The following is a 23124-nucleotide window of genomic DNA, read 5'->3' on the forward strand; positions in this document are numbered from 1 at the left end:
TTTCTAGTTGCAGAGTCTCTAGTTGGGGAGTTTCCAGTTGTGGAGTCTCTAGATGTGGAGTTTCTAGTTGTCGAGTATCCAGTTGCGGAGTATCTAGTAGTGGAGTTTCGAGTTGTGGAGTTTCTAGTTGTGGAGTTTCTAGTTGCGGAGTTCCTAGTTGTAGAGTTTCTATTTGCGGAGTTTCTAGTTGTGGAGTTTCAAGTTGCGGAGTCTCATGCTGTGGAGTTTCTACTTGTTGAGTTTTTAGTTGTGGAGTTTCTAGTTGTTGAGTTTCTAGTTTGAAGTCTCTAGTTGTAGATTCTCTAGTTGTGGAGTCTCTAGTTTAGGAGTTTCTAGTTGAAGAGTTTTTAGTTGTGGAGTGTCTGGTTGTGGAGTTTCCAGTTGTGGAGTTTCGAGTTGTGGAGTTTCGAGTTTTGGAGTTTCTAGTTGTGGAGTTTTGAGTTGTGGAGTTTCTAGTTGTGTAGTTTCTAGTTGCGGAATCTCTAGCTGTGGATTTTCTAGTTGCGTAACTTAAGGTTGTGAGGTTTCAAGTTGTGGAGTTTCTAGTTGTGGAGTTTCTAGTTGTGGAGTTTCTAGTTGTGGAGTCTCTAGTTGTGTAGTTTCTAGCTGCAAAGTTTCTAGTTGTGGAGTTTCCAGTGTTGGAGTTTCTGGTTGTGGACTTTCTAGACATGAAATTTCTTGTAGCCGAGTCTCTATTTGTAGAGTTTGTAGTTGTGGAGTTTCTAGTTGTGGAGTCTCTAGTTGCAGAGTTTCTAGTTGTGGAGTTTCTAGTTGTGGAGTTTCAAGTTGTGGAGTTTCTAGTTGTTGAGTTTCTAGTTGCGGAGTATCTAGTTGTGGAGTTTCCAGTTGTGGAGTTTCTAGTTGTGAAATTGCAGAGTCTCTGGTTGTGGATTGTCTAGTTGTGGAGTTTCTAGTTGTGGAGTTTCGAGTTTTGGAGTCTCTAGTTATGGAGTTTCTCGTTGTGGAGTTTCCAGTTGTGGAGTATCTAGTTGTGGAGTTTCCAGTTGTGAAGTATCTAGTTGTGGAGTTTCCAGTTGTGGAGTATCTAGTTGTGGAGTTTCAAGTTGCGGAGTTTCTATTTTTGGAGTTTCTAGCTGCGGAGTTTCTAGTTGCAGAGTCTATGGTTGTGGAGTTTCTAGTTGCGGAATCTCTAGTTGTGGAGTTTCTAGTTGTGGAGTTTCTAGTTGTGGAGTTTCCAGTTGTGGAGTTTCTGGTTGTGGACTTTCTAGACATGAAATTTCTTGTAGCCAAGTCTCTATTTGTAGAGTTTGTAGTTGTAGAGTTTCTAGTTGTGGAGTCTCTAGTTGCAGAGTTTCTAGTTGTGGAGTTTCAAGTTGTGGAGTCTCTAGTTGTGGAGTTTCTAGTTGCGGAGTATCTAGTTGTGGAGTTTCCAGTTGTGTAGTTTCTAGTTCTGGAAGTGCAGAGTCTCTGGTTGTGGATTTTCTAGATGTGGAGTTTCTAGCTGTGGAGTTTCGAGTTTTGGAGTCTCTAGTTGTGGAGTTTCTGGTTGTGGTGTTTCCAGTTGTGGAGTATCTAGTTGTGGAGTTTCCAGTTGTGAAGTATCTAGTTGTGGAGTTTCCAGTTGTGGAGTATCTAGTTGCGGAGTTGCAAGTTGCGGAGTTTCTAGTTGCGGAGTTTCTAGTTGCGAAGTTTTTAATAGCGGAGTTTCTAGTTGTGGAGTTTCAAGTTGCCGAGTCTCAAGTTGTGGAGTTTCTAGTTGTGGAGTTTCTAGTTGTGGAGTTTCTAGTTGTGGAGTTTCCAGCTGCGGAGTTTCTAGATGCAGAGTCTCTAGTTTTGGAGTTTCTAGTTGCGAATTCTCTAGTTGAGGAGTCTCTAGTTGTAGAGTTTCTAGTTGTGGAGTTTCTAGTTGTGAAGTTTCAAGTTGTGGAGTTTCTAGTCTCGGACTCTCAAGTTGTGGAGTTTCTAGTGGCGGAGTGTCTAGTTGTGGTGTTTCTAGCTGTGCAATTTCTTGTTGCGGAGTTTCTAGTTGCGGAGTTTCCAGTTGTGTAGTTTCTAGTAGAGTTTCGAGTTTTGAAGTTTCTAGTTGTTGAGTTTCTAGTTTGAAGTCTCTAGTTGTAGATTCTCTAGTTGTGGAGTCTCTCGTTTAGGAGTTTCTAGTTGAAGAGTTTTTAGTTGTGGAGTGTCTAGTTGTGGAGTTTCCAGTTGTGGAGTTTCTAGTTGTGGAGTTTCGAGTTTTGGAGTTTCTAGTTGTGAAGTTTTCAGTTGTGGAGTTTCTAGTTGTAGAGTTTGTAGTTGCGGAATCTCTAGCTGTGGATTTCCTAGTAGCGTAACTTAAGGTTGTGAGGTTTCGAGTTGTGTAGTTTCTAGTTGTGGAGTTTCTAGTTGTAGAGTTTCTAGTTGTGGAGTTTCTAGTTGCGGAATCTCTAGCTGTGAATTTTCTAGTTGCGTAACTTAAGGTTGTGAGGTTTCAAGTTGTGGAGTTTCTAGTTGTGGAGTTTCTAGTTGTAGAGTTTCTAGTTGTGGAGTCTCTAGTTGTGTAGTGTCTAGTTGTGGAGTTTCAAATTGTGGAGTTTCTAGTTGCAGAGTCTCTGGTTGTGGAGTTTCTAGTTGCGGAGTCTCTAGTTGTGGAGTTTCTAGTTGTGGAGTTTCCAGTTGTGGAGTTTTTAGTTGCGGAGTTTCTAGTTGTGGAGTTTCTGGTTGTGGAGTTTCTAATTGTGGAGTTTTCAGTTGTGGAGTTTTGAGTTGTGGAGTTTCTAGTTGTGGAGTCTCAAGTTGTGGAGTTTAAAGTTGTGGAGTTTCAAGTTGTGGAGTCTCTAGTTGTGGAGTTTCTAGTTGCGGAGTATCTAGTTGTGGAGTTTCCAGTTGTGGAGTTTCTAGTTGTGGAGTTGCGGAGTCTCTAGTTGTGGAGTTTCTAGTTGCGGAGTCTCTAGTTGTAGAGTTTCAAGTTGTGGCGTCTAGTTGTGGAGTTTCTAGTTGTGGAGTTTCCAGTTGTGAAGTTTCAAGTTGCGGATTCTCAAGTTGTGGAGTTTCCAGTTGTGGAGTTTTTAGTTGTGGAGTTTCTGGTTGTTGAGTTTCTAGTTGAGAAGTCTCTAGTTCTGCAGTTTTTGTTGTGGATTTTCTAGATATGGAATTTCTAGTTGCCGAGTCTTTATTTGTGGAGTTTGTAGTTGTGGGGTTTCTAGTTGTGGAGTTTCTAGTTGGTGAGTCTCTAGTTGCGGAGTTTCTAGTTGTGGAGTTTCTAGTTGTGGAGTTTCTGGTTGTGGAGTTTCTAGTTGTGGAGTTTCTAGTTGTGGCGTCTCTAGCTGCGGAGTTTCTAGTTGCAGAGTCTCTAGTTTTGGAGTTTGGAGTTTCTAGTTGCGAATTCTCTAGTTGAGGAGTCTCTAGTTGTAGCGTTTCAAGTTGTGGAGTTTCTAGTTGTGGAGTTTCAAATTGTGGAGTTTCTAGTTGCGGCGTCTCAAGTTGTGGAGTTTCTAGTTGCGGAGTGTCTAGTTGTGGTGTTTCTAGCTGTGGAATTTCTAGTTGTGGAGTTTCTAGTGGCGGAGTTCCTAGTTGTAGAGTTTCTAGTTGCGGAGTTTCTAGTTGTGGAGTTTCAAGTTGCGGAGTGTCATGCTGTGGAGTTTCTACTTGTTGAGTTTTTAGTTGTGGAGTTTCTAATTGTTGAGTTTCTAGTTTGAAGTCTCTAGTTGTAGATTCTCTAGTTGTGGAGTCTCTAGTTTAGGAGTTTCTAGTTGAAGAGTTTTTAGTTGTGGAGTGTCTAGTTGTGGAGTTTCCAGTTGTGGAGTTTCTAGTTGTGAAGTTTCTAGTTGTGTAGTTTCTAGATGCGGAGTTTCTAGTTGCGGAGTTTCTATTTGTGGAGTTTCTAGCTGCGGAGATTCTAGTTGCAGAGTCTCTGGTTGTGTAGTTTTAGTTGCGGAATCCCTAGTTGTGGAGTTTCTAGTTGTGGAGTTTCTAGTTGTGGAGTTTCCAGTTGTAGATTTTCTGGTTGTGGACTTTCTAGACATAAAATTTCTTGTAGCCGAGTCTCTATTTGTAGAGTTTGTAGTTGTGGAGTTTCTAGTTATGGAGTTTCTAGTTGTGGAGTTTCCAGTTGTGGAGTATCTAGTTGTGGAGTTTTAAGTTGTGGAGTTTCTAGTTGCGGAGTTTCTAGTTGCGGAGTTTTTAATAGCGGAGTTTCTAGTTGTGAAGTTTCAAGTTGCGGACTCTCAAGTTGTGGAGTTTTCAGTTGTGGAGTTTTTAGTTGTGGAGTTTCTAGTTGTTGAGTTTCTAGTTGAGAAGTCTCTAGTTTTGCAGGTTTTAGTTGTGGAGTTTTTAGATATGGAATTTCTAGTTGCCGAGTATGTATTTGAGGAGTTTGTAGTTGTGGAGTTTGTAGTTGTGGAGTTTCTAGTTGGTGAGTCTCTAGTTGCGGAGTTTTTAGTTGTGGAGTTTCTAGTGGTGGAGTCTCTAGTTGCGGAGTTTCTAGTTGTGAAGTTTCTAGTTGTGGAGTTTCTAGTTTTGGAGTTTCTAGTTGTGGAGATTCTAGTTGTAGAGTCTCCTGTTGCGGAGTTGCTAGTTGTGGAGTTTCTAGTTGTGGAGTTTCCAGTTGTGAAGTTTCTAGTTGTGGAGTCTTAAGTTGTGGAGTTTAAACTTGTGGAGTTTCCAGTTGTTGAGTCTATAGTTGTGGAGTTTCTAGTTGTGGATTTTCTAGTTGTGGAGTATCTAGTTGTGGATTTTTCAGTTGTGGAGTTGCGGAGTCTCTAGTTGTGAAGTTTCTAGTTGCAGAGTCTCTAGTTGGGGAGTTTCCAGTTGTGGAGTCTCTAGATGTGGAGTTTCTAGTTGTCGAGTATCCAGTTGCGGAGTATCTAGTAGTGGAGTTTCGAGTTGTGGACTTTCTAGTTGTGGAGTTTCTAGTTGCGGAGTTCCTAGTTGTAGAGTTTCTAGTTGCGGAGTTTCTAGTTGTGGAGTTTCAAGTTGCGGAGTCTCATGCTGTGGAGTTTCTACTTGTTGAGTTTTTAGTTGTGGAGTTTCTAGTTGTTGAGTTTCTAGTTTGAAGTCTCTAGTTGTAGATTCTCTAGTTGTGGAGTCTCTAGTTTAGGAGTTTCTAGTTGAAGAGTTTTTAGTTGTGGAGTGTCTGGTTGTGGAGTTTCCAGTTGTGGAGTTTCGAGTTGTGGAGTTTCGAGTTTTGGAGTTTCTAGTTGTCTAGTTTTGAGTTGTGGAGTTTCTAGTTGTGTAGTTTCTAGTTGCGGAATCTCTAGCTGCGGATTTTCTAGTTGCGTAACTTAAGGTTGTGAGGTTTCAAGTTGTGGAGTTTCTAGTTGTGGAGTTTCTAGTTGTGGAGTTTCTAGTTGTGGAGTCTCTAGTTGTGTAGTTTCTAGCTGCAAAGTTTCTAGTTGTGGAGTTTCCAGTGTTGGAGTTTCTGGTTGTGGACTTTCTAGACATGAAATTTCTTGTAGCCGAGTCTCTATTTGTAGAGTTTGTAGTTGTGGAGTTTCTAGTTGTGGAGTCTCTAGTTGCAGAGTTTCTAGTTGTGGAGTTTCTAGTTGTGGAGTTTCAAGTTGTGGAGTTTCTAGTTGTTGAGTTTCTAGTTGCGGAGTATCTAGTTGTGGAGTTTCCAGTTGTGGAGTTTCTAGTTGTGAAATTGCAGAGTCTCTGGTTGTGAATTGTCTAGTTGTGGAGTTTCTAGTTGTGGAGTTTCGAGTTTTGGAGTCTCTAGTTATGGAGTTTCTCGTTGTGGAGTTTCCAGTTGTGGAGTATCTAGTTGTGGAGTTTCCAGTTGTGAAGTATCTAGTTGTGGAGTTTCCAGTTGTGGAGTATCTAGTTGTGGAGTTTCAAGTTGCGGAGTTTCTATTTTTGGAGTTTCTAGCTGCGGAGTTTCTAGTTGCAGAGTCTATGGTTGTGGAGTTTCTAGTTGCGGAATCTCTAGTTGTGGAGTTTCTAGTTGTGGAGTTTCTAGTTGTGGAGTTTCCAGTTGTGGAGTTTCTGGTTGTGGACTTTCTAGACATGAAATTTCTTGTAGCCAAGTCTCTATTTGTAGAGTTTGTAGTTGTAGAGTTTCTAGTTGTGGAGTCTCTAGTTGCAGAGTTTCTAGTTGTGGAGTTTCTAGTTGTGGAGTTTCAAGTTGTGGAGTCTCTAGTTGTGGAGTTTCTAGTTGCGGAGTATCTAGTTGTGGAGTTTCCAGTTGTGTAGTTTCTAGTTCTGGAATTGCAGAGTCTCTGGTTGTGGATTTTCTAGATGTGGAGTTTCTAGCTGTGGAGTTTCGAGTTTTGGAGTCTCTAGTTGTGGAGTTTCTGGTTGTGGTGTTTCCAGTTGTGGAGTATCTAGTTGTGGAGTTTCCAGTTGTGAAGTATCTAGTTGTGGAGTTTCCAGTTGTGGAGTATCTAGTTGCGGAGTTGCAAGTTGCGGAGTTTCTAGTTGCGGAGTTTCTAGTTGCGAAGTTTTTAATAGCGGAGTTTCTAGTTGTGGAGTTTCAAGTTGCGGAGTCTCAAGTTGTGGAGTTTCTAGTTGTGGAGTTTCTAGTTGTGGAGTTTCTAGTTGTGGAGTTTCCAGCTGCGGAGTTTCTAGATGCAGAGTCTCTAGTTTTGGAGTTTCTAGTTGCGAATTCTCTAGTTGAGGAGTCTCTAGTTGTAGAGTTTCTAGTTGTGGAGTTTCTATTTGTGAAGTTTCAAGTTGTGGAGTTTCTAGTCTCGGCATCTCAAGTTGTGGAGTTTCTAGTGGCGGAGTGTCTAGTTGTGGTGTTTCTAGCTGTGCAATTTCTTGTTGCGGAGTTTCTAGTTGCGGGGTTTCCAGTTGTGTAGTTTCTAGTAGAGTTTCGAGTTTTGAAGTTTCTAGTTGTTGAGTTTCTAGTTTGAAGTCTCTAGTTGTAGATTCTCTAGTTGTGGAGTCTCTCGTTTAGGAGTTTCTAGTTGAAGAGTTTTTAGTTGTGGAGTGTCTAGTTGTGGAGTTTCCAGTTGTGGAGTTTCTAGTTGTGGAGTTTCGAGTTTTGGAGTTTCTAGTTGTGAAGTTTTCAGTTGTGGAGTTTCTAGTTGTAGAGTTTGTAGTTGCGGAATCTATAGCTGTGGATTTCCTAGTAGCGTAACTTAAGGTTGTGAGGTTTCGAGTTGTGTAGTTTCTAGTTGTGGAGTTTCTAGTTGTAGAGTTTCTAGTTGTGGAGTCTCTAGTTGTGTAGTGTCTAGTTGCGGAGTTTCAAATTGTGGAGTTTCTAGTTGCAGAGTCTCTGGTTGTGGAGTTTCTAGTTGCGGAGTCTCTAGTTGTGGAGTTTCTAGTTGTGGAGTTTCTAGTTGTGGAGTTTCCAGTTGTGGAGTTTTTAGTTGTGGAGTTTCTAGTTGTGGAGTCTCTGGTTGTGGAGTTTCTAATTGTGGAGTTTTCAGTTGTGGAGTTTTGAGTTGTGGAGTTTCTAGTTGTGGAGTCTCAAGTTGTGGAGTTTAAAGTTGTGGAGTTTCAAGTTGTTGAGTCTCTAGTTGTGGAGTTTCTAGTTGCGGAGTATCTAGTTGTGGAGTTTCCAGTTGTGGAGTTTCTAGTTGTGGAGTTGCGGAGTCTCTAGTTGTGGAGTTTCTAGTTGCGGAGTCTCTAGTTGTAGAGTTTCAAGTTGTGGCGTCTAGTTGTGGAGTTTCTAGTTGTGGAGTTTCCAGTTGTGAAGTTTCAAGTTGCGGATTCTCAAGTTGTGGAGTTTCCAGTTGTGGAGTTTTTAGTTGTGGAGTTTCTGGTTGTTGAGTTTCTAGTTGAGAAGTCTCTAGTTCTGCAGTTTTTGTTGTGGATTTTCTAGATATGGAATTTCTAGTTGCCGAGTCTTTATTTGTGGAGTTTGTAGTTGTGGGGTTTCTAGTTGTGGAGTTTCTAGTTGGTGAGTCTCTAGTTGCGGAGTTTCTAGTTGTGGAGTTTCTAGTTGTGGAGTTTCTGGTTGTGGAGTTTCTAGTTGTGGAGTTTCTAGTTGTGGCGTCTCTAGCTGCGGAGTTTCTAGTTGCAGAGTCTCTAGTTTTGGAGTTTGGAGTTTCTAGTTGCGAATTCTCTAGTTGAGGAGTCTCTAGTTGTAGCGTTTCAAGTTGTGGAGTTTCTAGTTGTGGAGTTTCAAATTGTGGAGTTTCTAGTTGCGGCGTCTCAAGTTGTGGAGTTTCTAGTTGCGGAGTGTCTAGTTGTGGTGTTTCTAGCTGTGGAATTTCTAGTTGTGGAGTTTCTAGTTGCGGAGTTCCTAGTTGTAGAGTTTCTAGTTGCGGAGTTTCTAGTTGTGGAGTTTCAAGTTGCGGAGTGTCATGCTGTGGAGTTTCTACTTGTTGAGTTTTTAGTTGTGGAGTTTCTAATTGTTGAGTTTCTAGTTTGAAGTCTCTAGTTGTAGATTCTCTAGTTGTGGAGTCTCTAGTTTAGGAGTTTCTAGTTGAAGAGTTTTTAGTTGTGGAGTGTCTAGTTGTGGAGTTTCCAGTTGTGGAGTTTCTAGTTGTGAATTTTCTAGTTGTGTAGTTTCTAGATGCGGAGTTTCTAGTTGCGGAGTTTCTATTTGTGGAGTTTCTAGCTGCGGAGATTCTAGTTGCAGAGTCTCTGGTTGTGTAGTTTTAGTTGCGGAATCCCTAGTTGTGGAGTTTCTAGTTGTGGAGTTTCTAGTTGTGGAGTTTCCAGTTGTAGATTTTCTGGTTGTGGACTTTCTAGACATGAAATTTCTTGTAGCCGAGTCTCTATTTGTAGAGTTTGTAGTTGTGGAGTTTCTAGTTATGGAGTTTCTAGTTGTGGAGTCCCTAGTTGCAGAGTTTCTAGTTGTGGAGTTTCTAGTTGTGAAGTTTCTAGTTGTGGAGTCTCTAGTTGTGGAGTCTCTAGTTGTGGAGTTTCAAGTTGTGGAGTCTATTTGTGGAGTTTCTAGTTGTGGAGTTTCCAGTTGTGGAGTATCTAGTTGTGGAGTTTCCAGTTGTGAAGTTTCAAGTTGCGGAGTCTCAAGTTGTGGAGTTTTCAGTTGTGGAGTTTTTAGTTGTGGAGTTTCTAGTTGTTGAGTTTCTAGTTGTGAAGTCTCTAGTTTTGCAGTTTCTAGTTGTGGAGTTTCTAGATATGGAATTTCTAGTTGCCGAGTCTGTATTTGTGGAGTTTGTAATTGTGGAGTTTGTAGTTGTGGAGTTTCCAGTTGTGGAGTCTCTAGTTGCGGAGTTTCTAGTTGTGAAGTTTCTAGTTGTGGAGTTTCTAGTTTTGGAGTTTCAAGTTGTTGAGTTTCTAGTTATAGAGTCTCCTGTTGCGGAGTTTCTAGTTGCGGAGTTTCTAGTTGGGGAGTTTCTAGTTGTGGAGTTTCTAGTTGTGGAGTCTTAAGTTGTGGAGTTTAAACGTGTGGAGTTTGAAGCTGTGGAGTCTATAGTTGTGGAGTTTTTAGTTGTGGATTTTTTAGTTGTGGAGTATCTAGTTGTGGATTTTTCAGTTGTGGAGTTTATAGTTGTGGAGTTGCGGAGTCTCTAGTTGTGGAGTTTCTAGTTGCAGAGTATCTAGTTGTGGAGTTTCAAGTTGTGGAGTCTCTAGATGTGGAGTTTCTAGTTGTCGAGTTTCCAGTTGTGGAGTATCTAGTAGTGGAGTTTCGAGTTGTGGAGTTTCTAGTTGTGGAGTTTCTAGTTGTGGAGTTCCTAGTTGTGGAGTTTCTAGTTGCGGAGTTTCTAGTTGTGGAGTTTCAAGTTGCGGAGTTTCTAGTTGTGGAGTTTCAAGTTGCGGAGTCTGATGCTGTGGAGTTTCTAGTTGTTGAGTTTTTAGTTGTGGAGTTTCTAGTTGTTGAATTTCTAGTTTGAAATCTCTAGTTGTAGATTCTCTAGTTGTGGAGTCTCTAGTTTAGGAGTTTCTAGTTGAAGAGTTTTTAGTTGTGGAGTGTCTAGTTGTGGAGTTTCTAGTCGTGGAGTTTCTAGTTGTGGAGTTCCTAGTTGCGGAGTTTCTAGTTGCAGAGTCTCTGGTTGTGGAGTTTCTAGTTGCGGAGTATCTAGTTGTGGAGTTTGCAGTTGTGGAGTTTCTAGTTGTGGAATTGCAGAGTCTCTGGTTGTGGAGTTTGTAGTTGTGGAGTTTCTAGTTGTGGAGTCTCTAGTTGCGGAGTCTCTAATTGTGAAGTTTTCTAGTTGTGGAGTTTCTAGTTGTGGAGTTTCTGAATGTGGAGTTTCTAGTTGTGGAGTGTCTAGTTGTGGAGTTTCCAGTTGTGGAGTTTCGAGTTGTGGAGTTTCGAGTTGTGGAGTTTCTAGTTGTGGAGTTTCTAGTTGTGGAGTTTTCAGTTGTGGAGTTTTTAGTTGTGGACTTTCTAGACATGAAATTTCTTGTAGCCGTGTCTTTATTTGTAGAGTTTGTAGTTGTGGAGTTTCCAGTTGTGGAGTTTCTAGTTGTGGAGTCTCCAGTTGCAGAGTTTCTAGTTGTGGAGTTTCTAGTTGTGGAGTTTCAAGTTGTGGAGTCTCTAGTTGTGGAGTTTCTAGTTGCGGAGTATCTAGTTGTGGAGTTTGCAGTTGTGGAGTTTCTAGTTGTGGAATTGCAGAGTCTCTGGTTGTGGAGTTTATAGTTGTGGAGTTTCTAGTTGTGGAGTCTCTAGTTGCGGAGTCTCTAGTTGTGAAGTTTCTAGTTGTGGAGTTTCTAGTTGTGGAGTTTCTGGTTGTGGAGTTTCTAGTTGTGGAGTTTCTAGTTGTGGAGTTTCCAGTTGTGGAGTATCTAGTTGTGGGGTTTCCAGTTGTGAAGTATCTAGTTGTAAAGTTTCCAGTTGTGGAGTATCTAGTTGTGGAGTTTTAAGTTGTGGAGTTTCTAGTTGCGGAGTTTCTAGTTGCGGAGTTTTTAATAGCGGAGTTTCTAGTTGTGAAGTTTCAAGTTGCGGACTCTCAAGTTGTGGAGTTTTCAGTTGTGGAGTTTTTAGTTGTGGAGTTTCTAGTTGTTGAGTTTCTAGTTGAGAAGTCTCTAGTTTTGCAGGTTTTAGTTGTGGAGTTTTTAGATATGGAATTTCTAGTTGCCGAGTATGTATTTGAGGAGTTTGTAGTTGTGGAGTTTGTAGTTGTGGAGTTTCTAGTTGGTGAGTCTCTAGTTGCGGAGTTTTTAGTTGTGGAGTTTCTAGTGGTGGAGTCTCTAGTTGCAGAGTTTCTAGTTGTGAAGTTTCTAGTTGTGGAGTTTCTAGTTTTGGAGTTTCTAGTTGTGGAGATTCTAGTTGTAGAGTCTCCTGTTGCGGAGTTGCTAGTTGTGGAGTTTCTAGTTGTGGAGTTTCCAGTTGTGAAGTTTCTAGTTGTGGAGTCTTAAGTTGTGGAGTTTAAACTTGTGGAGTTTCAAGTTGTTGAGTCTATAGTTGTGGAGTTTCTAGTTGTGGATTTTCTAGTTGTGGAGTATCTAGTTGTGGATTTTTCAGTTGTGGAGTTGCGGAGTCTCTAGTTGTGAAGTTTCTAGTTGCAGAGTCTCTAGTTGGGGAGTTTCCAGTTGTGGAGTCTCTAGATGTGGAGTTTCTAGTTGTCGAGTATCCAGTTGCGGAGTATCTAGTAGTGGAGTTTCGAGTTGTGGAGTTTCTAGTTGTGGAGTTTCTAGTTGCGGAGTTCCTAGTTGTAGAGTTTCTAGTTGCGGAGTTTCTAGTTGTGGAGTTTCAAGTTGCGGAGTCTCATGCTGTGGAGTTTCTACTTGTTGAGTTTTTAGTTGTGGAGTTTCTAGTTGTTGAGTTTCTAGTTTGAAGTCTCTAGTTGTAGATTCTCTAGTTGTGGTGTCTCTAGTTTAGGAGTTTCTAGTTGAAGAGTTTTTAGTTGTGGAGTGTCTGGTTGTGGAGTTTCCAGTTGTGGAGTTTCGAGTTGTGGAGTTTCGAGTTTTGGAGTTTCTAGTTGTGGAGTTTTGAGTTGTGGAGTTTCTAGTTGTGTAGTTTCTAGTTGCGGAATCTCTAGCTGTGGATTTTCTAGTTGCGTAACTTAAGGTTGTGAGGTTTCAAGTTGTGGAGTTTTTAGTTGTGGAGTTTCTAGTTGTGGAGTTTCTAGTTGTGGAGTCTCTAGTTGTGTAGTTTCTGGCTGCAAACTTTCTAGTTGTGGAGTTTCCAGTTGTGGAGTTTCTGGTTGTGGACTTTCTAGACATGAAATTTCTTGTAGCCGAGTCTCTATTTGTAGAGTTTGTAGTTGTGGAGTTTCTAGTTGTGGAGTCTCTAGTTGCAGAGTTTCTAGTTGTGGAGTTTCTAGTTGTGGAGTTTCAAGTTGTGGAGTTTCTAGTTGTTGAGTTTCTAGTTGCGGAGTATCTAGTTGTGGAGTTTCCAGTTGTGGAGTTTCTAGTTGTGAAATTGCAGAGTCTCTGGTTGTGGATTGTCTAGTTGTGGAGTTTCTAGTTGTGGAGTTTCGAGTTTTGGAGTCTCTAGTTATGGAGTTTCTCGTTGTGGAGTTTCCAGTTGTGGAGTATCTAGTTGTGGAGTTTCCAGTTGTGAAGTATCTAGTTGTGGAGTTTCCAGTTGTGGAGTATCTAGTTGTGGAGTTTCAAGTTGCGGAGTTTCTATTTTTGGAGTTTCTAGCTGCGGAGTTTCTAGTTGCAGAGTCTATGGTTGTGGAGTTTCTAGTTGCGGAATCTCTAGTTGTGGAGTTTCTAGTTGTGGAGTTTCTAGTTGTGGAGTTTCCAGTTGTGGAGTTTCTGGTTGTGGACTTTCTAGACATGAAATTTCTTGTAGCCAAGTCTCTATTTGTAGAGTTTGTAGTTGTAGAGTTTCTAGTTGTGGAGTCTCTAGTTGCAGAGTTTCTAGTTGTGGAGTTTCTAGTTGTGGAGTTTCAAGTTGTGGAGTCTCTAGTTGTGGAGTTTCTAGTTGCGGAGTATCTAGTTGTGGAGTTTCCAGTTGTGTAGTTTCTAGTTCTGGAATTGCAGAGTCTCTGGTTGTGGATTTTCTAGATGTGGAGTTTCTAGCTGTGGAGTTTCGAGTTTTGGAGTCTCTAGTTGTGGAGTTTCTGGTTGTGGTGTTTCCAGTTGTGGAGTATCTAGTTGTGGAGTTTCCAGTTGTGAAGTATCTAGTTGTGGAGTTTCCAGTTGTGGAGTATCTAGTTGCGGAGTTGCAAGTTGCGGAGTTTCTAGTTGCGGAGTTTCTAGTTGCGAAGTTTTTAATAGCGGAGTTTCTAGTTGTGGAGTTTCAAGTTGCGGAGTCTCAAGTTGTGGAGTTTCTAGTTGTGGAGTTTCTAGTTGTGGAGTTTCTAGTTGTGGAGTTTCCAGCTGCGGAGTTTCTAGATGCAGAGTCTCTAGTTTTGGAGTTTCTAGTTGCGAATTCTCTAGTTGAGGAGTCTCTAGTTGTAGAGTTTCTAGTTGTGGAGTTTCTATTTGTGAAGTTTCAAGTTGTGGAGTTTCTAGTCTCGGCATCTCAAGTTGTGGAGTTTCTAGTGGCGGAGTGTCTAGTTGTGGTGTTTCTAGCTGTGCAATTTCTTGTTGCGGAGTTTCTAGTTGCGGGGTTTCCAGTTGTGTAGTTTCTAGTAGAGTTTCGAGTTTTGAAGTTTCTAGTTGTTGAGTTTCTAGTTTGAAGTCTCTAGTTGTAGATTCTCTAGTTGTGGAGTCTCTCGTTTAGGAGTTTCTAGTTGAAGAGTTTTTAGTTGTGGAGTGTCTAGTTGTGGAGTTTCCAGTTGTGGAGTTTCTAGTTGTGGAGTTTCGAGTTTTGGAGTTTCTAGTTGTGAAGTTTTCAGTTGTGGAGTTTCTAGTTGTAGAGTTTGTAGTTGCGGAATCTATAGCTGTGGATTTCCTAGTAGCGTAACTTAAGGTTGTGAGGTTTCGAGTTGTGTAGTTTCTAGTTGTGGAGTTTCTAGTTGTAGAGTTTCTAGTTGTGGAGTCTCTAGTTGTGTAGTGTCTAGTTGCGGAGTTTCAAATTGTGGAGTTTCTAGTTGCAGAGTCTCTGGTTGTGGAGTTTCTAGTTGCGGAGTCTCTAGTTGTGGAGTTTCTAGTTGTGGAGTTTCTAGTTGTGGAGTTTCCAGTTGTGGAGTTTTTAGTTGTGGAGTTTCTAGTTGTGGAGTTTCTGGTTGTGGAGTTTCTAATTGTGGAGTTTTCAGTTGTGGAGTTTTGAGTTGTGGAGTTTCTAGTTGTGGAGTCTCAAGTTGTGGAGTTTAAAGTTGTGGAGTTTCAAGTTGTTGAGTCTCTAGTTGTGGAGTTTCTAGTTGCGGAGTATCTAGTTGTGGAGTTTCCAGTTGTGGAGTTTCTAGTTGTGGAGTTGCGGAGTCTCTAGTTGTGGAGTTTCTAGTTGCGGAGTCTCTAGTTGTAGAGTTTCAAGTTGTGGCGTCTAGTTGTGGAGTTTCTAGTTGTGGAGTTTCCAGTTGTGAAGTTTCAAGTTGCGGATTCTCAAGTTGTGGAGTTTCCAGTTGTGGAGTTTTTAGTTGTGGAGTTTCTGGTTGTTGAGTTTCTAGTTGAGAAGTCTCTAGTTCTGCAGTTTTTGTTGTGGATTTTCTAGATATGGAATTTCTAGTTGCCGAGTCTTTATTTGTGGAGTTTGTAGTTGTGGGGTTTCTAGTTGTGGAGTTTCTAGTTGGTGAGTCTCTAGTTGCGGAGTTTCTAGTTGTGGAGTTTCTAGTTGTGGAGTTTCTGGTTGTGGAGTTTCTAGTTGTGGAGTTTCTAGTTGTGGCGTCTCTAGCTGCGGAGTTTCTAGTTGCAGAGTCTCTAGTTTTGGAGTTTGGAGTTTCTAGTTGCGAATTCTCTAGTTGAGGAGTCTCTAGTTGTAGCGTTTCAAGTTGTGGAGTTTCTAGTTGTGGAGTTTCAAATTGTGGAGTTTCTAGTTGCGGCGTCTCAAGTTGTGGAGTTTCTAGTTGCGGAGTGTCTAGTTGTGGTGTTTCTAGCTGTGGAATTTCTAGTTGTGGAGTTTCTAGTTGCGGAGTTCCTAGTTGTAGAGTTTCTAGTTGCGGAGTTTCTAGTTGTGGAGTTTCAAGTTGCGGAGTGTCATGCTGTGGAGTTTCTACTTGTTGAGTTTTTAGTTGTGGAGTTTCTAATTGTTGAGTTTCTAGTTTGAAGTCTCTAGTTGTAGATTCTCTAGTTGTGGAGTCTCTAGTTTAGGAGTTTCTAGTTGAAGAGTTTTTAGTTGTGGAGTGTCTAGTTGTGGAGTTTCCAGTTGTGGAGTTTCTAGTTGTGAATTTTCTAGTTGTGTAGTTTCTAGATGCGGAGTTTCTAGTTGCGGAGTTTCTATTTGTGGAGTTTCTAGCTGCGGAGATTCTAGTTGCAGAGTCTCTGGTTGTGTAGTTTTAGTTGCGGAATCCCTAGTTGTGGAGTTTCTAGTTGTGGAGTTTCTAGTTGTGGAGTTTCCAGTTGTAGATTTTCTGGTTGTGGACTTTCTAGACATGAAATTTCTTGTAGCCGAGTCTCTATTTGTAGAGTTTGTAGTTGTGGAGTTTCTAGTTATGGAGTTTCTAGTTGTGGAGTCCCTAGTTGCAGAGTTTCTAGTTGTGGAGTTTCTAGTTGTGAAGTTTCTAGTTGTGGAGTCTCTAGTTGTGGAGTCTCTAGTTGTGGAGTTTCAAGTTGTGGAGTCTATTTGTGGAGTTTCTAGTTGTGGAGTTTCCAGTTGTGGAGTATCTAGTTGTGGAGTTTCCAGTTGTGAAGTTTCAAGTTGCGGAGTCTCAAGTTGTGGAGTTTTCAGTTGTGGAGTTTTTAGTTGTGGAGTTTCTAGTTGTTGAGTTTCTAGTTGTGAAGTCTCTAGTTTTGCAGTTTCTAGTTGTGGAGTTTCTAGATATGGAATTTCTAGTTGCCGAGTCTGTATTTGTGGAGTTTGTAATTGTGGAGTTTGTAGTTGTGGAGTTTCCAGTTGTGGAGTCTCTAGTTGCGGAGTTTCTAGTTGTGAAGTTTCTAGTTGTGGAGTTTCTAGTTTTGGAGTTTCAAGTTGTTGAGTTTCTAGTTATAGAGTCTCCTGTTGCGGAGTTTCTAGTTGCGGAGTTTCTAGTTGGGGAGTTTCTAGTTGTGGAGTTTCTAGTTGTGGAGTCTTAAGTTGTGGAGTTTAAACGTGTGGAGTTTGAAGCTGTGGAGTCTATAGTTGTGGAGTTTTTAGTTGTGGATTTTTTAGTTGTGGAGTATCTAGTTGTGGATTTTTCAGTTGTGGAGTTTATAGTTGTGGAGTTGCGGAGTCTCTAGTTGTGGAGTTTCTAGTTGCAGAGTATCTAGTTGTGGAGTTTCAAGTTGTGGAGTCTCTAGATGTGGAGTTTCTAGTTGTCGAGTTTCCAGTTGTGGAGTATCTAGTAGTGGAGTTTCGAGTTGTGGAGTTTCTAGTTGTGGAGTTTCTAGTTGTGGAGTTCCTAGTTGTGGAGTTTCTAGTTGCGGAGTTTCTAGTTGTGGAGTTTCAAGTTGCGGAGTTTCTAGTTGTGGAGTTTCAAGTTGCGGAGTCTGATGCTGTGGAGTTTCTAGTTGTTGAGTTTTTAGTTGTGGAGTTTCTAGTTGTTGAATTTCTAGTTTGAAATCTCTAGTTGTAGATTCTCTAGTTGTGGAGTCTCTAGTTTAGGAGTTTCTAGTTGAAGAGTTTTTAGTTGTGGAGTGTCTAGTTGTGGAGTTTCTAGTCGTGGAGTTTCTAGTTGTGGAGTTCCTAGTTGCGGAGTTTCTAGTTGCAGAGTCTCTGGTTGTGGAGTTTCTAGTTGCGGAGTATCTAGTTGTGGAGTTTGCAGTTGTGGAGTTTCTAGTTGTGGAATTGCAGAGTCTCTGGTTGTGGAGTTTGTAGTTGTGGAGTTTCTAGTTGTGGAGTCTCTAGTTGCGGAGTCTCTAATTGTGAAGTTTTCTAGTTGTGGAGTTTCTAGTTGTGGAGTTTCTGAATGTGGAGTTTCTAGTTGTGGAGTGTCTAGTTGTGGAGTTTCCAGTTGTGGAGTTTCGAGTTGTGGAGTTTCGAGTTGTGGAGTTTCTAGTTGTGGAGTTTCTAGTTGTGGAGTTTTCAGTTGTGGAGTTTTTAGTTGTGGACTTTCTAGACATGAAATTTCTTGTAGCCGTGTCTTTATTTGTAGAGTTTGTAGTTGTGGAGTTTCCAGTTGTGGAGTTTCTAGTTGTGGAGTCTCCAGTTGCAGAGTTTCTAGTTGTGGAGTTTCTAGTTGTGGAGTTTCAAGTTGTGGAGTCTCTAGTTGTGGAGTTTCTAGTTGCGGAGTATCTAGTTGTGGAGTTTGCAGTTGTGGAGTTTCTAGTTGTGGAATTGCAGAGTCTCTGGTTGTGGAGTTTATAGTTGTGGAGTTTCTAGTTGTGGAGTCTCTAGTTGCGGAGTCTCTAGTTGTGAAGTTTCTAGTTGTGGAGTTTCTAGTTGTGGAGTTTCTGGTTGTGGAGTTTCTAGTTGTGGAGTTTCTAGTTGTGGAGTTTCCAGTTGTGGAGTATCTAGTTGTGGGGTTTCCAGTTGTGAAGTATCTAGTTGTAAAGTTTCCAGTTGTGGAGTATCTAGTTGTGGAGTTTTAAGTTGTGGAGTTTCTAGTTGCGGAGTTTCTAGTTGCGGAGTTTTTAATAGCGGAGTTTCTAGTTGTGAAGTTTCAAGTTGCGGACTCTCAAGTTGTGGAGTTTTCAGTTGTGGAGTTTTTAGTTGTGGAGTTTCTAGTTGTTGAGTTTCTAGTTGAGAAGTCTCTAGTTTTGCAGGTTTTAGTTGTGGAGTTTTTAGATATGGAATTTCTAGTTGCCGAGTATGTATTTGAGGAGTTTGTAGTTGTGGAGTTTGTAGTTGTGGAGTTTCTAGTTGGTGAGTCTCTAGTTGCGGAGTTTTTAGTTGTGGAGTTTCTAGTGGTGGAGTCTCTAGTTGCAGAGTTTCTAGTTGTGAAGTTTCTAGTTGTGGAGTTTCTAGTTTTGGAGTTTCTAGTTGTGGAGATTCTAGTTGTAGAGTCTCCTGTTGCGGAGTTGCTAGTTGTGGAGTTTCTAGTTGTGGAGTTTCCAGTTGTGAAGTTTCTAGTTGTGGAGTCTTAAGTTGTGGAGTTTAAACTTGTGGAGTTTCAAGTTGTTGAGTCTATAGTTGTGGAGTTTCTAGTTGTGGATTTTCTAGTTGTGGAGTATCTAGTTGTGGATTTTTCAGTTGTGGAGTTGCGGAGTCTCTAGTTGTGAAGTTTCTAGTTGCAGAGTCTCTAGTTGGGGAGTTTCCAGTTGTGGAGTCTCTAGATGTGGAGTTTCTAGTTGTCGAGTATCCAGTTGCGGAGTATCTAGTAGTGGAGTTTCGAGTTGTGGAGTTTCTAGTTGTGGAGTTTCTAGTTGCGGAGTTCCTAGTTGTAGAGTTTCTAGTTGCGGAGTTTCTAGTTGTGGAGTTTCAAGTTGCGGAGTCTCATGCTGTGGAGTTTCTACTTGTTGAGTTTTTAGTTGTGGAGTTTCTAGTTGTTGAGTTTCTAGTTTGAAGTCTCTAGTTGTAGATTCTCTAGTTGTGGTGTCTCTAGTTTAGGAGTTTCTAGTTGAAGAGTTTTTAGTTGTGGAGTGTCTGGTTGTGGAGTTTCCAGTTGTGGAGTTTCGAGTTGTGGAGTTTCGAGTTTTGGAGTTTCTAGTTGTGGAGTTTTGAGTTGTGGAGTTTCTAGTTGTGTAGTTTCTAGTTGCGGAATCTCTAGCTGTGGATTTTCTAGTTGCGTAACTTAAGGTTGTGAGGTTTCAAGTTGTGGAGTTTTTAGTTGTGGAGTTTCTAGTTGTGGAGTTTCTAGTTGTGGAGTCTCTAGTTGTGTAGTTTCTGGCTGCAAACTTTCTAGTTGTGGAGTTTCCAGTTGTGGAGTTTCTGGTTGTGGACTTTCTAGACATGAAATTTCTTGTAGCCGAGTCTCTATTTGTAGAGTTTGTAGTTGTGGAGTTTCTAGTTGTGGAGTCTCTAGTTGCAGAGTTTCTAGTTGTGGAGTTTCTAGTTGTGGAGTTTCAAGTTGTGGAGTTTCTAGTTGTTGAGTTTCTAGTTGCGGAGTATCTAGTTGTGGAGTTTCCAGTTGTGGAGTTTCTAGTTGTGAAATTGCAGAGTCTCTGGTTGTGGATTGTCTAGTTGTGGAGTTTCTAGTTGTGGAGTTTCGAGTTTTGGAGTCTCTAGTTATGGAGTTTCTCGTTGTGGAGTTTCCAGTTGTGGAGTATCTAGTTGTGGAGTTTCCAGTTGTGAAGTATCTAGTTGTGGAGTTTCCAGTTGTGGAGTATCTAGTTGTGGAGTTTCAAGTTGCGGAGTTTCTATTTTTGGAGTTTCTAGCTGCGGAGTTTCTAGTTGCAGAGTTTATGGTTGTGGAGTTTCTAGTTGCGGAATCTCTAGTTGTGGAGTTTCTAGTTGTGGAGTTTCTAGTTGTGGAGTTTCCAGTTGTGGAGTTTCTGGTTGTGGACTTTCTAGACATGAAATTTCTTGTAGCCAAGTCTCTATTTGTAGAGTTTGTAGTTGTAGAGTTTCTAGTTGTGGAGTCTCTAGTTGCAGAGTTTCTAGTTGTGGAGTTTCTAGTTGTGGAGTTTCAAGTTGTGGAGTCTCTAGTTGTGGAGTTTCTAGTTGCGGAGTATCTAGTTGTGGAGTTTCCAGTTGTGTAGTTTCTAGTTCTGGAATTGCAGAGTCTCTGGTTGTGGATTTTCTAGATGTGGAGTTTCGAGTTGTGGAGTTTCGAGTTGTGGAGTTTCTAGTTGTGGAGTTTCTAGTTGTGGAGTTTTCAGTTGTGGAGTATCTAGTTGCGGAGTTGCAAGTTGCGGAGTTTCTAGTTGCGGAGTTTCTAGTTGCGAAGTTTTTAATAGCGGAGTTTCTAGTTGTGGAGTTTCAAGTTGCGGAGTCTCAAGTTGTGGAGTTTCTAGTTGTGGAGTTTCTAGTTGTGGAGTTTCTAGTTGTGGAGTTTCCAGCTGCGGAGTTTCTAGATGCAGAGTCTCTAGTTTTGGAGTTTCTAGTTGCGAATTCTCTAGTTGAGGAGTCTCTAGTTGTAGAGTTTCTAGTTGTGGAGTTTCTATTTGTGAAGTTTCAAGTTGTGGAGTTTCTAGTCTCGGCATCTCAAGTTGTGGAGTTTCTAGTGGCGGAGTGTCTAGTTGTGGTGTTTCTAGCTGTGCAATTTCTTGTTGCGGAGTTTCTAGTTGCGGGGTTTCCAGTTGTGTAGTTTCTAGTAGAGTTTCGAGTTTTGAAGTTTCTAGTTGTTGAGTTTCTAGTTTGAAGTCTCTAGTTGTAGATTCTCTAGTTGTGGAGTCTCTCGTTTAGGAGTTTCTAGTTGAAGAGTTTTTAGTTGTGGAGTGTCTAGTTGTGGAGTTTCGAGTTTTGGAGTTTCTAGTTGTGAAGTTTTCAGTTGTGGAGTTTCTAGTTGTAGAGTTTGTAGTTGCGGAATCTCTAGCTGTGGATTTCCTAGTAGCGTAACTTAAGGTTGTGAGGTTTCGAGTTGTGTAGTTTCTAGTTGTGGAGTTTCTAGTTGTAGAGTTTCTAGTTGTGGAGTCTCTAGTTGTGTAGTGTCTAGTTGCGGAGTTTCAAATTGTGCAGTTTCTAGTTGCAGAGTCTCTGTGTGTGGAGTTTCTAGTTGCGGAGTCTCTAGTTGTGGAGTTTCTAGTTGTGGAGTTTCTAGTTGTGGAGTTTCCAGTTGTGGAGTTTTTAGTTGTGGAGTTTCTAGTTGTGGAGTTTCTGGTTGTGGAGTTTCTAATTGTGGAGTTTTCAGTTGTGGAGTATTGAGTTGTGGAGTTTCTGGTTGTGGAGTCTCAAGTTGTGGAGTTTAAAGTTGTGGAGTTTCAAGTTGTGGAGTCTCTAGTTGTGGAGTTTCTAGTTGCGGAGTATCTAGTTGTGGAGTTTCCAGTTGTGGAGTTTCTAGTTGTGGAGTTGCGGAGTCTCTAGTTGTGGAGTTTCTAGTTGCGGAGTCTCTAGTTGTAGAGTTTCAAGTTGTGGCGTCTAGTTGTGGAGTTTCTAGTTGTGGAGTTTCCAGTTGTGAAGTTTCAAGTTGCGGATTCTCAAGTTGTGGAGTTTCCAGTTGTGGAGTTTTTAGTTGTGGAGTTTCTGGTTGTTGAGTTTCTAGTTGAGAAGTCTCTAGTTCTGCAGTTTTTGTTGTGGATTTTCTAGATATGGAATTTCTAGTTGCCGAGTCTTTATTTGTGGAGTTTGTAGTTGTGGGGTTTCTAGTTGTGGAGTTTCTAGTTGTGTAGTTTCTAGTTGTGGAGTTTCTGGTTGTGGAGTTTCTAGTTGTGGAGTTTCTAGTTGTGGCGTCTCTAGCTGCGGAGTTTCTAGTTGCAGAGTCTCTAGTTTTGGAGTTTGGAGTTTCTAGTTGCGAATTCTCTAGTTGAGGAGTCTCTAGTTGTAGCGTTTCAAGTTGTGGAGTTTCTAGTTGTGGAGTTTCAAATTGTGGAGCTTCTAGTTGCGGCGTCTCAAGTTGTGGAGTTTCTAGTTGCGGAGTGTCTAGTTGTGGTGTTTCTAGCTGTGGAATTTCTAGTTGTGGAGTTTCTAGTTGCGGAGTTCCTAGTTGTAGAGTTTCTAGTTGCGGAGTTTCTAGTTGTGGAGTTTCAAGTTGCGGAGTGTCATGCTGTGGAGTTTCTACTTGTTGAGTTTTTAGTTGTGGAGTTTCTAATTGTTGAGTTTCTAGTTTGAAGTCTCTAGTTGTAGATTCTCTAGTTGTGGAGTCTCTAGTTTAGGAGTTTCTAGTTGAAGAGTTTTTAGTTGTGGAGTGTCTAGTTGTGGAGTTTCCAGTTGTGGAGTTTCTAGTTGTGAATTTTCTAGTTGTGTAGTTTCTAGATGCGGAGTTTCTAGTTGCGGAGTTTCTATTTGTGGAGTTTCTAGCTGCGGAGATTCTAGTTGCAGAGTCTCTGGTTGTGTAGTTTTAGTTGCGGAATCCCTAGTTGTGGAGTTTCTAGTTGTGGAGTTTCTAGTTGTGGAGTTTCCAGTTGTAGATTTTCTGGTTGTGGACTTTCTAGACATGAAATTTCTTGTAGCCGAGTCTCTATTTGTAGAGTTTGTAGTTGTGGAGTTTCTAGTTATGGAGTTTCTAGTTGTGGAGTTTTCAGTTGTGGAGTTTTTAGTTGTGGAGTTTCTAGTTGTTGAGTTTCTAGTTGTGAAGTCTCTAGTTTTGCAGTTTCTAGTTGTGGAGTTTCTAGATATGGAATTTCTAGTTGCCGAGTCTGTATTTGTGGAGTTTGTAATTGTGGAGTTTGTAGTTGTGGAGTTTCCAGTTGTGGAGTCTCTAGCTGCGGAGTTTCTAGTTGTGAAGTTCCTAGTTGTGGAGTTTCTAGTTTTGGAGTTTCAAGTTGTTGAGTTTCTAGTTATAGAGTCTCCTGTTGCGGAGTTTCTAGTTGCGGAGTTTCTAGTTGGGGAGTTTCTAGTTGTGGAGTTTCTAGTTGTGGAGTCTTAAGTTGTGGAGTTTAAACGTGTGGAGTTTGAAGCTGTGGAGTCTATAGTTGTGGAGTTTTTAGTTGTGGATTTTTTAGTTGTGGAGTATCTAGTTGTGGATTTTTCAGTTGTGGAGTTTATAGTTGTGGAGTTGCGGAGTCTCTAGTTGTGGAGTTTCTAGTTGCAGAGTATCTAGTTGTGGAGTTTCAAGTTGTGGAGTCTCTAGATGTGGAGTTTCTAGTTGTCGAGTTTCCAGTTGTGGAGTATCTAGTAGTGGAGTTTCGAGTTGTGGAGTTTCTAGTTGTGGAGTTTCTAGTTGTGGAGTTCCTAGTTGTGGAGTTTCTAGTTGCGGAGTTTCTAGTTGTGGAGTTTCAAGTTGCGGAGTTTCTAGTTGTGGAGTTTCAAGTTGCGGAGTCTGATGCTGTGGAGTTTCTAGTTGTTGAGTTTTTAGTTGTGGAGTTTCTAGTTGTTGAATTTCTAGTTTGAAATCTCTAGTTGTAGATTCTCTAGTTGTGGAGTCTCTAGTTTAGGAGTTTCTAGTTGAAGAGTTTTTAGTTGTGGAGTGTCTAGTTGTGGAGTTTCTAGTCGTGGAGTTTCTAGTTGTGGAGTTCCTAGTTGCAGAGTTTCTAGTTGCAGAGTCTCTGGTTGTGGAGTTTCTAGTTGCGGAGTATCTAGTTGTGGAGTTTGCAGTTGTGGAGTTTCTAGTTGTGGAATTGCAGAGTCTCTGGTTGTGGAGTTTGTAGTTGTGGAGTTTCTAGTTGTGGAGTCTCTAGTTGCGGAGTCTCTAATTGTGAAGTTTTCTAGTTGTGGAGTTTCTAGTTGTGGAGTTTCTGAATGTGGAGTTTCTAGTTGTGGAGTGTCTAGTTGTGGAGTTTCCAGTTGTGGAGTTTCGAGTTGTGGAGTTTCGAGTTGTGGAGTTTCTAGTTGTGGAGTTTCTAGTTGTGGAGTTTTCAGTTGTGGAGTTTTTAGTTGTGGACTTTCTAGACATGAAATTTCTTGTAGCCGTGTCTTTATTTGTAGAGTTTGTAGTTGTGGAGTTTCCAGTTGTGGAGTTTCTAGTTGTGGAGTCTCCAGTTGCAGAGTTTCTAGTTGTGGAGTTTCTA

This window comes from Rhipicephalus microplus, unplaced genomic scaffold (assembly GCF_043290135.1).
Source record: "Rhipicephalus microplus isolate Deutch F79 unplaced genomic scaffold, USDA_Rmic scaffold_44, whole genome shotgun sequence".
NCBI lineage: Eukaryota > Metazoa > Arthropoda > Arachnida > Ixodida > Ixodidae > Rhipicephalus > Rhipicephalus microplus.